The sequence below is a fragment of the Triplophysa dalaica genome, chromosome 5 (genome assembly GCF_015846415.1).
Source record: "Triplophysa dalaica isolate WHDGS20190420 chromosome 5, ASM1584641v1, whole genome shotgun sequence".
NCBI classification, from domain to species: Eukaryota; Metazoa; Chordata; class Actinopteri; order Cypriniformes; family Nemacheilidae; genus Triplophysa; species Triplophysa dalaica.
The window spans coordinates 134,501-146,709 of NC_079546.1; the positions used below are offsets into that span (position 1 = coordinate 134,501).

At 44.1% G+C, this 12,209-nt stretch overlaps 1 protein-coding gene across 13 annotated transcripts in view; it reads right to left on the minus strand.

The window, feature by feature from the left end:
* The window catches only part of pthlha (parathyroid hormone-like hormone a), an 87,653-nt gene that overhangs the window by 10,144 nt on the left and 65,300 nt on the right, over nucleotides 1-12,209 (minus strand). For 8 of the 13 annotated variants that reach the window (XM_056748785.1, XM_056748789.1, XM_056748781.1 and 5 more), the window contains 2 exons: nucleotides 2,636-2,737; nucleotides 76-220 (listed from right to left, as the gene is read on the minus strand). The gene's annotated coding sequence lies outside the window, so the exon portion shown is untranslated. Of the gene's footprint in view, nucleotides 1-75; nucleotides 240-2,635; nucleotides 2,738-3,088; nucleotides 3,156-12,209 lie in introns of all 13 variants that reach the window. The other 5 variants (XM_056748784.1, XM_056748779.1, XM_056748782.1 and 2 more) reach the window with 3 other exon arrangements.

Below are 12,209 nucleotides of genomic sequence, written 5' to 3' on the forward strand. Positions count from 1 at the left end.
GAAGTGAAAGACCATCATCTCGTCAGACCTAACCTGCAACTTACACTTTAAATCAAAAAGAGAAAAGAAACTTACAGAAGTGTCCGTGCTGTCAGCCGCTGCTCCTCACGGGTCTCTTAACAATCCATCAGAATGATCCACTGAGCTCTTCTGCTCTGACTTGTGAAGCTCCAGATGAATGTTCAAATTATATACACGAGCTGCTTCTGACATCACAGAGCTGTAAACACACACACACACTGCATAAGAAATGAGATGATGCTCAAACACACCGTGTGGGTTGTGGGGTTTTATATGTAACTACATGCCAAAGTAAGTTGTGTATCTTTTTTTGAACACCAAATCACATGTTATTCATTCTTTAGTGTATTTCTGCTGAGATTCACACCGGCTTTGGAAAAATTCACGCACAAACATGTATGCATATATACACATTGAAGACTTTCCCAGAAAAGCCAGGCGCTCGCGTCACTGGGTAACACGGGCTGGCCACACGACTGGCCTAAATGTTAGATCAACTTCATTTCTGTGATCATGAAAGAGACGCTGGTGTTTTGTCTCCTGATGATCTGTGATGATGAATCCCGGCCCTCGTGTGGAGGAATTACTCCTCGTCCGCAGCGAGTGTCTGAACGCGCTCCAAACTCAGTGTGGCGGGAAATTTCACAGCCCACCGCTGTATGCTTAGCGTCACAGCTAATCTGAGAGAGAGAGACAGTGAGAGAGATAGAGAGAGGGCGAGAGAGAGAGAGAGAGAGAGAGAGAGATAGAGAGAGGGCGAGAGAGAGAGAGAGAGAGAGAGAGAGAGAGAGAGGTTGTCTGGGCTGAGGTTGTTCTATGTTTAGTTGTGGACGCTGCTGGTGGTTTGGGCTTTACTTGCAGCTGCGGGTCTGTGGTGTGTGTGTGTGTGTGTGTGTGTGTGTCATGACCCTGCTTGTGTTGCTGTACTGTACTCTCTCTCTCTCCACCGGCTGGGAACATTACAGTACTGAGGTCTGTCTGTCACACACCGCTATGAGGATGATATTTGTATTATTTCTGTTCAGATTATAAATGAAAGATCTCATGTGTGATCATGTTTGGTGTTGGCTGTTGAAGAGGATGAGAAACCTCTCACTGCTTTTCACTTCTAACATAAACTGAGAGGTTTGCATTGACAGCCCAATGAAAGAAACTCTTGTCACAGAGTCCACGTCCTGCTCTGTTACCACTAACATGTATCTCTCTCTCTCTCTCCTGATGTCCATCTCAGTCCTCTCATCATGGGCCGGGTGCTGTATGCTGATGTTCAGCAGAACTGATGAATGATATTTCTCCTGAGCTGCCTCATAAAGTGAGATTTTAAAAAAGTGAGCACAGAAGTTCCTCACAGAGAGCTCTCATCCGTCATATTAACACTGAGCTTTACTTTCTCTTCATTCAAACACTTTTCACAGGTATGTTTCAACACTGGGCATGATTTGATATTGAACTATTTCTAGAGTATGACTTGTGATCCTTGACTGTTGTGCTTAGGGTTAGGGTTTACTTTGCTTTTCATCGCTTTGCTTTCATCACTTGAAACCTGTTTTTGTCAAAAATCACAGCAATCAGACTTCAGATACCAGAATAAACCAGTTTTAGAAAGGGCTGTAAGACAGCTTTCATGGTGTCAAAATATTGTGTCAAATTCCACCATGTGTTGGCATCACCTTTACTTTTAATTAAACATCAAAGATAGAGTCCACTGACAGACTGAGAATGTTAATTAACAAAACAATTATAGCCCATTGCACATTGAGTCCGAAATTCCTGCACGTTATAATATAATTACGCCCTCACATTGTGTCAGTCACACCCTGCCTCCGATATTTTTATCCGTCATAAAAAAATCTAACTTTGTTTGATTTTCTGCATTTTTTGGATCTGCAGCAAGCATTTTGAGACAGCGTTTTGACTACTCAGAGATAACGTACAAATGACTCCAAATATGAAATAAACACATACGAAAATATTCGAATGTATGTGCAAATCCCTTAAGACTGAAAACATTGTACCTCTCTTGTTACTTAAATAAATTCAAAGATCTTCAGATTTTCCTCACAGTTTATTATTATTTTTGAGTAATCTGTTATCGACAAATAATAATCAATAACATCCCTATCACTAAGTGCTTCTGGACATTCACAGATCCTGACCCAGATTACAGATGTCCAGGCCCTGGTAATCTCAAGGTTTGACTACTGCAATGCTCTCCTTGCTGGTCTTCCTGCAAAGGCCATCAAACCACTCCAGCTGGTTCTGAACTCGTCTTCCAACAGCCCAAAAGGGCTCATGTGACACCCCTTTTCATCTCTCTCCACTGGCTACTGGTTGAAGCCTGTATCAGATTCAAGTCAATAATGCTTGCCTACAAGACTATCACTGGATCTGCACCGGCTTACTTTCACACCCTCCTGCAGTCCTACTACCCATCAAGACCTAGATTTCTAGTGGATGCTTCCTGCTCTGATCTCTTCTACTTCCTGCCGTTAATCAGCTCCTTCATCAGTCATCGACACACATGTGAATCTGGCTTCACGTTATTCTGTTTTCTCTCTCAGCTCTTTGTGTGAACGGCTGTGGTTTCTGTGGACAGCAGGTATTTCATACTCACAGCAGGATTCTGCCTCCAACACATCCGTCTCTTTAAACACTGAAAGAGGATCACAGCAATGCCTGCATGTTCCTCTGTTCACCTGTCTGTCACATATGATGCCTACACACGCACACACACAGACACACAAACGCACACACAGACACACACACACACACACACACACAAACAAACACACACACACACACATTATTACTCTCAGTATTTGATCTGCTGAGAAAAGATGCAATATGTTGTGTATTTACAGTCTTGGCTTTATTACAGCATCATAAGAACTGGTTGGGTTCAAACACTTCCACATGTGAGCGTTCACACTTTGTTGTGGAGACGGAGTTGATATAGAAGGCATTTCTGCCAACGACAATGAGACTGGCTTGTTAATTTATGAAAGACGTGTGTTTGAAGAGCAGTAATTGAGAGCAGTCTGTGTTAATTGAATTAGCTCGGCATTACCTCTCTTGCCCACTTCAATGAGGAAGCCGTCACTTCACATGTTCTTTATTCACTGGAAGAGAGGAGTCTGCTGGAGCAGAACGTATGATGTTAATGCTTTATATTTCAGAAGTTCTGAAAACCTTCAGTCTCCTGTTACTTGTGTAAAAGCCTCTAGGTGATATTTAGCATGTCTACCTCACACATGGCACATACAGATGTGTTCATGTTCAGAAGTCATGTGTACGAGTCCTGCGTCATGAGAACATTCTGATGCTCTCTGTGAACTCTCTCTTAAAACACACAACACGGTTTCTATCTAAAGAGAAATCTCATCTGTGTTGTTTCCTTTTATATCATTTGATCAGTGTTTCTGGAGACACAGAGAGAGATTCAGCGCTCCAGTTTTCCTCACATAAAGTAAGACTTTGAATAGATGATAAAGTGTGATGTGCTTTAGGTGTTTGATAACATCCATCCACTATGTATATTTACTGCATGTTTATAAACACACCCTTACACAAAGGAACCATGGTTTTACTGCGGGTACAACAAATCAAACATATGGTTACCGTAGTCAAACCATGGTTTGCCATTTTCCATCAATACACCAATTAACCATGGTTACTACACAAATGAAGTGTGGTTAATTTTCCTCGGGGACCGCTAAGCATCTCTTGTGTTCCACAGAGAAAAGAGTCAAACGGTTCAGAGCGACTTTCACAGATTTCATTTTAGCATGAACTGTTTCTTTTGTGTGAATAAAGAACAATAGGCAGAAAACATGCCTGAAGAAATCTTGTCTCATTCTTGACTCTCATTATATCTCTGAATATCCCTGCAGTGATTCCACCCGTCACAGAGGCTTGAGCACTTTACTTTACATTTCTTCTGTGTCTGATCATAAAAGTGTGAGTTTGACTTGTTCATGGTCTTGCCGGCGGTCGCTGATGTAGATGGAAGACCCAGAGTCTGTCATTCATTTGTGGTATTCGCTCCTGCTATTAATAGTCCAGTGGTGTGTCTGATGTGCTTTGTGTGGCACAGACTCCACAGCCCAATATCATCCAGACTGAAGCTTTTCATGATGAGCCAGACATTTAACAGTTAGCTCTCTCTCTCTCTCTCTCTCTCTCTCTCTCTCTCTGGCCTGTACCCGGGTTTATATGATAATCGATTTATTGTGCATTGTTAGGCGCGTGTTGTGTATGTCAGCATGAATTCTGCAGGAGTGAAGGGGATTTTTCTGAGTAGGGTACGGCCTCATCTGCGCTGGAAAACTCGGCGACTGGCGTCTTACTCTTAGCGCCAACTCCAGTTTGGCTTTTGGCCGCGTCGAGCGAGTGGAATAAATGGGCTGGAATTACACTGAACTACACAAGAAACAGCACAACGTTACATTTCACATGAAGTGTAAATACGACTCTGAGAGGATATACTCTTGATGTCTACACTGCAGAGGTTGTGTTAGTGCTAGTAAGCGTTTGGGTTATGAAGCGCAATCGATTAACTCACGAAGCTTGTTGAGGAGATGTGTGCGATTACTTTTCTAAACAAGTCAAATAAAGTAGAGACAGGTCATATCTAGAAAACACACTGTGGGTGGCCTTTAAAAAAGAACACACAGAGCATCTTAGAAACCGCATAGCAACGCACTAAAAACACTCAGGACATGTTAGCATTAGCATGGCAGCCACCCATAACATGTTAGCATTGGGGCAGTGAATTGTCGCTTTGGATAAAAGCGTCTGCCAAATGAGTAAATGAATTAGGCTGTGTTCACATTTGACTTCTTTTTTTCGTGCTGCTAGCGTCTGTTTTACATTCTAATCCTTTGGAGTAAACAGTGTTTTCAAAAAAGTCCTGAGCACTACCGTAATCGCCAGCGCGGCGTCTTCTCTGCAGCTCAGAGAATCTTTTGAAGCTGAAAAAACCAAGAGGCTTCTTCACAGCTGACCAATGACAAGCGAGTAGCGGAACCTGACGTTTCCATACCAACATGCGATGTGAGGAACGTGATTGGTCGAGGAGAATAAAATGGCAACCTTTAACAAAGTTTTGTATAAATTAAAGTTACTTTTTACTTTTGATTGAATTTCTAGTGAGAAATAAGTCTTGTAGTTTTGGTTATGGTATGGTGTTCTCATTACGCGTTGGCAAACACCCCTGACAGTTTCTTCAGAACATGAATGGGTCTAGTTCAAACAGATTTTCACTGGAATGACACAACTCATTTGGAGGATTATTCAAAGCTTTCACTGAAAATGTTGAGGCTGTGAGGTTTCATGATGCTGTTCACTTCCAGAACATTTCTAAAGAAAAACACCGACTCTCATTATCATTGAGTCAAGCTCACGTCAGTCTGAACCTGTGAGACTTTACTCTTCCGTATAAAACACTGAGTTGTTTAGCAGATTTGACGTGTGTGTGTGTGAGAATGGCTTTTCTCAGCATCTTTCATTGGCCAGTGTTTGCGCAGCGATGGGTGATGTATAAACTCAGACAGAGATGTAAATAGAATGTAACTCTTTCTCTTTCACCTCCACCACACATTAAATTTGCTTCTGTGACATTAATAATGAGTGTTTGGAGAGCACACTGAATCCACATGAGGTGATGTAGAGCGGCTGAGGGTTCACATCTGTAACATAACAACTAAACACAGGTTTGCTCAGTGCGTTGTGAATGTGCGGCTCTGATAAACTCACTTTATTGTCTTTATTCATGTTACTGACACAGGTGGCTTCTTCTCCTCACAGCAGTATTAAAGTCAAAGTTCACATGATGAGTATTAAGTCTCAGTATCTGCTTCTGTTTCACATTTTCACTTCAAACACATTCTCTAGAGACCAAGTGCTATGGACGGATTCTGTTATCTCTGGCTTTCACAATGTTTTGACTTGATTCAGGTCAGTTTGCCTATACTCATGTGATCTGTAGTTGATTCCGTGTGATGGAAACCCAATGATCTGTCAGATGTCATGAGCACAACACATGAGAAGTTTATCTATCATGTGTATCAGAATAAATCAGGTAATAAGCGTCTGTGTATGGACGTCTGACACAGTTTCCAGCTTCTGTTGGGTGAGACTGTAGTGCAGCTCTGACAGAATCAAGCCTGTCTAATGCTTTTAAATATATATACAGTATGAACACACACAACTGATGCTGCGTGTCTTTCTGACATCACTGACATAATGCTCTGTGTGAATATCAGCCATCAGGATCAAACATTACACAAACTACAAACCTTCTGTCTGTCTGATCGTCTGTCTGTCGGCCTGTCTGTCCTGTATGATCCTCTGTCTGATCGTCCATCTATCTCTCTGTCTGTCTGATCGTCCATCTATCTATCTCTCTGTCTGTCTGTCTGATCATCCATCTATCTCTCTGTCTGTCTGATCGTCCATCTATCTCTCTGTCTGTCTGATCGTCCATCTATCTCTCTGTCTGTCTGATCGTCCATCTATCTATCTCTCTGTCTGTCTGTCTGATCATCCATCTATCTCTCTGTCTGTCTGATCGTCCATCTATCTCTCTGTCTGTCTGATCGTCCATCTATCTCTCTGTCTGTCTGATCGTCCATCTATCTCTCTGTCTGTCTGATCGTCCATCTATCTATCTCTCTGTCTGTCTGTCTGATCATCCATCTATCTCTCTGTCTGTCTGATCGTCCATCTATCTCTCTGTCTGTCTGATCGTCCATCTATCTCTCTGTCTGTCTGTCTGATCGTCCATCTATCTCTCTGTCTCTCTGTCTGTCCGTCTGTCTTTACACGTTTCTGTCTGTCGGCCTGTCTCTCTGTCTGTCTGATCGTCCATCTATCTCTCTGTCTGTCTGATCGTCCATCTATCTATCTCTCTGTCTGTCTGTCTGATCATCCATCTATCTCTCTGTCTGTCTGATCGTCCATCTATCTCTCTGTCTGTCTGATCGTCCATCTATCTCTCTGTCTGTCTGTCTGATCGTCCATCTATCTCTCTGTCTCTCTGTCTGTCCGTCTGTCTTTACACGTTTCTGTCTGTCGGCCTGTCTCTCTGTCCGTCCGTCTGTCTTTACACGTTTCTGTCTGTCAGCCTGTCTCTCTGTCCGTCCGTCTGTCTTTACACGTTTCTGTCTGTCAGCCTGTCTCTCTGTCCGTACGTCTGTCTTTACACGTTTCTGTCTGTCAGCCTGTCTCTCTGTCCGTACGTCTGTCTTCACACGTTTCTGTCTGCTGGTCTGTCTGTCTCTCTCGCTCTCAGATCCTCCTGCTCCAGATTAAGTTAAACCTCAGTCATCACCACAAATGGTTTGCGCTCTGCCAACAATCACAGGGTCGAGCGCTCTCAGTCTAGTCTTGTTTTTGGGGGCGGGATTCCGTGCGGCCGTGCTGATGTCATGGGTTGTGATACACCAATGCGGGGGAGGCGCTGAACCAAAACGGGACGGTTAAACTCGTAGTATCGGAACATGTTGACGGCTGTGTCATCTTTTTCTCAGACGTCTTTCTTTATATAGTCAGTTATCTGTGACACGTCCAGCTCATACTTTACCACAGAATCTAAAGAAATAAATAAGGTATATTTGCCCTATTTTAGGACCATTTGGGTTCTTTGAACTGTGACATTATTTTTATAACAATGAGGAATATCTAGTGTGTCTCTATCCTCAACACTGTTGTCCAGAAGTTTCACTTTCATACATTTGTTTTTTTTATTCTGTAATTATTCTGAAAAGTTTTACACGAGTGATAAACACATTTATGTTATGTTATAAATGATTCTTAAAGAATAATAGTTGTATTAAACTCATCATGTGTTTTTTTAGTATCATCTACAGGTTAATGACAATGTGTCTGTTGTGTTGTGTTGTGTTGTGTCTGTAACTTCTCTGTGCTGTTATGTGGAGTGTGCGTGCGTGTGTGTGTGTGTGTGTGCATGAGTGTGTGAGTTGGTGTGTGTGTGTGTGTGTGTGTGAAAGTGGTGTGTTTATGTGGTCTGTGTGCGTATGGTGTGTGCGGTGTCTGTGTGTGTGGTGTGTGTGCGTGTGCGTGTGTGCGTGTGAATGTGGTGTCTGTGTGTGCGTGTGGTGTGTGCGTGTGAATGTGGTGTCTGACTGGTGTGTGTCTGTGGTATGTGTGCATGCAAATGTGGTGTGTGTATGTGGTGTGCGTGAATATGGTATGTGTGTTGTGTGTGTGCCTGCGTGTGAATGTAATATGTGCACATGTGTGAATGTGGTGTGTGTGTGTGTGCTTGTCTGTGGTATGTGTGTGTGCGAATGTGGTGTGTGTATGTGGTGTGCGTGAATGTGGTGTGTGTGTGTGTGTGTGTGTGTGTGCGTGACTGTGGTATGTGTGTGTGCGAATGTGGTGTGTGTATGTGGTGAGCGTGAATGTGGTGTGTGTGTGTCTATGGTGTGTGTGTGTGTGTGTGTGTGTGTGTGCGTGTCTGTGGTATGTGTGTGTGCGAATGTGATGTGTGTATGTGGTGTGCGTGAATGTGGTGTGTGTGTGTGTGCGTGTCTGTGGTATGTGTGTGTGCGAATGTGGTGTGTGTATGTGGTGTGCGTGAATATGGTGTGTGTGTGTGTGTGCGTGTCTGTGGTATGTGTGTGTGCGAATGTGATGCGTGTATGTGGTGTGCGTGAATGTGGTGTGTGTGTGTGTGTGTGTCTGTGGTATGTGTGTGTGCGAATGTGGTGTGTGTATGTGGTGTGCGTGAATGTGGTGTGTGTGTGTGTGTCTGTGGTATGTGTGTGTGCGAATGTGGTGTGTGTATGTGGTGTGCGTGAATGTGGTGTGTGTGTGTGTGTCTATGGTGTGTGTGTGTGTGTGTGCGTGTCTGTGGTATGTGTGTGTGCGAATGTGATGCGTGTATGTGGTGTGCGTGAATGTGGTGTGTGTGTGTGTGCGTGTCTGTGGTATGTGTGTGTGCGAATGTGATGCGTGTATGTGGTGTGCGTGAATATGGTGTGTGTGTGCGTGTCTGTGGTACGTGTGTGTGCGAATGTGATGTGTGTATATGGTGTGCGTGAATGTGGTGTGTGTGTGTGTGCGTGTCTGTGGTACGTGTGTGTGCGAATGTGATGTGTGTATATGGTGTGCGTGAATGTGGTGTGTGTGTGTGTGTGTGTGTGTGTCTGTGGTATGTGTGTGTGCGAATGTGATGCGTGTATGTGGTGTGCGTGAATATGGTGTGTGTGTGTGTGTCTGTGGTACGTGTGTGTGCGAATGTGATGTGTGTATATGGTGTGCGTGAATGTGGTGTGTGTGTGTCTGTGGTACGTGTGTGTGCGAATGTGGTGTGTGTATGGGGTGTGCGTGAATATGGTATGTGTGTTGTGTGTGTGCCTGCGTGTGAATGTAATATGTGCACATGTGTGAATGTGGTGTTTGTGATGTGTGTGTGTGTGTGTGTGTGTGAGTGAGTGTGTGTGTGTGTTGGGGGGGTTGTTTTGGTGATGGGTGTGTTTGCTTGAGTTCTGTGGTGATGGTTTCAAAACCACAGAGGAAAAACATATCTGAGTGATTCTCTCTCACGGAGCAGCAGCACATCTTCAGTCCTTCAAACCGTCGCCCTGATGTGGCAGGTGAATAGATTAAACATTAAAATTGTTCTATATGAATAAAACCTTAGAGATTAATAACCGCACTAAGCTGGACACATGTGGAGTGAACACACAGTTATTAAGTTGTGTGTCGCGGTTTCTGTGTCGTTTGCTGTAATTTGTTGTGCTGACTGAGGAATTTAAAGCGTCTGGAAGCAAATAAAATCCACCCACTCCAGATCAGAGTAACCTAACCAGCCAGCGAGTGTTTGCTGTAGTGTGTTTCACTCTCTGTTGTGAATTACTGCTAACTATTACAGCGCACAAACACAAACACACACACTCTCCCGCTGTGATAAAGGGTCTCCTGTGAGAGTGAAGCGTCAGAGACCCCACAGATATCAGCTCAAACACACACAGCTGAATTCAATTCAACATCATGATCCTAGCTTCAATAAGATGATGTTTTTCACGGAGACGCTCATCCAAAAACAGACCGTCTGTCTCCTGTGTACACACACACACACATGTTTTATGGGGACCTTCCATTGATTTTATATCTCCTACCCATACTCCTCACACAAACCTCTCTGCATTTTCACATTTTCATTAAATCTCATTGTGTATGATGAATAAGATGTGAAGACGTCTGTGCTCTCAGACGCTCGGGTGGGGCACTTATTTCATCTCAATCAAGTGTTTAAAATACAGTTGTGCACTAGGCGACAGGGCCGCTATTTTGACGCCAAGGATATTCGGTGGGACGGCTGTGCTTCCCCTGCTCGCTTTAATGGAGGAAATCAGACTCGGCTTGAACAGAAAGCAGCCCAACTTAATTCATGTAATTGCGCTGGCTTATTCTCCGTGTTCCCCGCTCAAAGTGCAGTTGTACTCATTATTTCTGCGGAGGAAACAGAGTCCTGAGCAAACCACATCATAAAACACGGCGAGAAAAAGTGCAGTAAAACAGAACTTCAGTCAACCTCTCCCTCGCCACTTTGCCTTTTTTACTGCGCTGATTTGTCTGCAAAGCAAACAAATAACATTTAAAATGTCATTTCTCCACTTTATTATTTTTCTGCATTAGCAGAGCATTCTTTAACTAGCAGTTCTTCACAAAGAAAGCATAGCTCTTGAGCGCAATGAAGCCTCACACATTCTCAGAGCTCAACTAATGTTATAATGCAGTAATATTGAGAAGCTGAAGTAGTGAGTGGATGAGAAGGAGATTCAGTCCAGACAAACACTGAACGTGCAGGTTATCAACAAAAGAGCGTCTCATACAGTGTATCATTGAAGTTGTGGGTTGTTTGGAATGACTCTCAGGTTGTTGCTGTGATGTTGTGAGTGTTGTTGTGATTGCGGCCCACTGTTCAAGAGTATTTGGTTATCCACCAACTGATAACACATCTCTCCTCAACACCTCAAATCCTTTAAGGAATCCTTCATGTTTGTATCACAATCGATGCAGGATGAGTTTGGAGTTGATGTTTAATGTTTAGTGTTAGAAATCTGTTCTGTCTTCTGATCTAAACTATGAGCAGTAGATGACAAAAACACCTGAACGTTGTGCAGTGATATTCTCAAGAACAAAACTAAAGCTTTTCAATCTCAAGGCTTAGATTTTAAAGTGATGTTACCTTAGAATCCCCCGTGTCTCACCACTGTTTTCTGTTCCCACGCCTGAAAATGAATGTTTTCATCTGCTCATCTACTGTAAAGCAGAGAAAGTGATTTCAAGCTCTCAGACATTATCTTGATCCTTTAATGTAGTAAATTGTATGTTTCTCACACGGCTCGTGTATTTCTCACGCTTGAATCAGTCAACATTACACCACACACTATTTTGGTTTGGCTTGACAGAAATCTCAGTTCATCTGGGCCTGTGGATGTGTTGTACACACAGGACGGTTATTAATTGAAGGAATAATATTGTCAGACGTGTGTTAAGTGTAGGGATGGTGTGGCGAGGCGCAGGTCCAGGATCAGCGTCGCCTGGGAAACGGCCCGGTAGCTGACGCTGATTGTGCCACCTGACGCTGATTAGCTGCCGGGCATATAAGCTGCGGGTTCCCAACACTAAGGGTTCTGGTTCCAAAACGCCTAACGCGGTGTCTTCTCTTCCCCCGAGTGAGAGCGAGTGAGGAAGAGACTGTATGAAGGAAGCACGGAGGACGAGAACGGATCGGCAGATGGCAGCTTACGGGCACCCCAGATATCGTCAATATATATTAAGTATTGTTTACATTATAATAAATTCCCCACTGGGGTTGCTCGAACCAGCGCTGTGTGAGTGTCGTGTCTCTTACCCCCGTCACACTGGTGGAGAATGCGGGCGTGGAAGAAAGAGACCGACTCGTGCAAGGGTCTTGCCTACCGTGTTTCCTGAGCCCCGGAGAAGGACGGATATGCTCTCTCTCGCCGTGGTCCAGGAAGGAGAAACCCGAGGACAAGAGGGAGAGAGATCGACGGCCCCGAAAATAGGGACGATCCCAGCCCCCAGAGACCGCTACCCAGCCGCCCGACCGAGCAATCCAGCTGCCGGAGAGGGCTGTAAAGCCAACCGAGTGCGCGGCCCAGACGCCAGAGAGCGTGGCCCAGCTGCCAAGG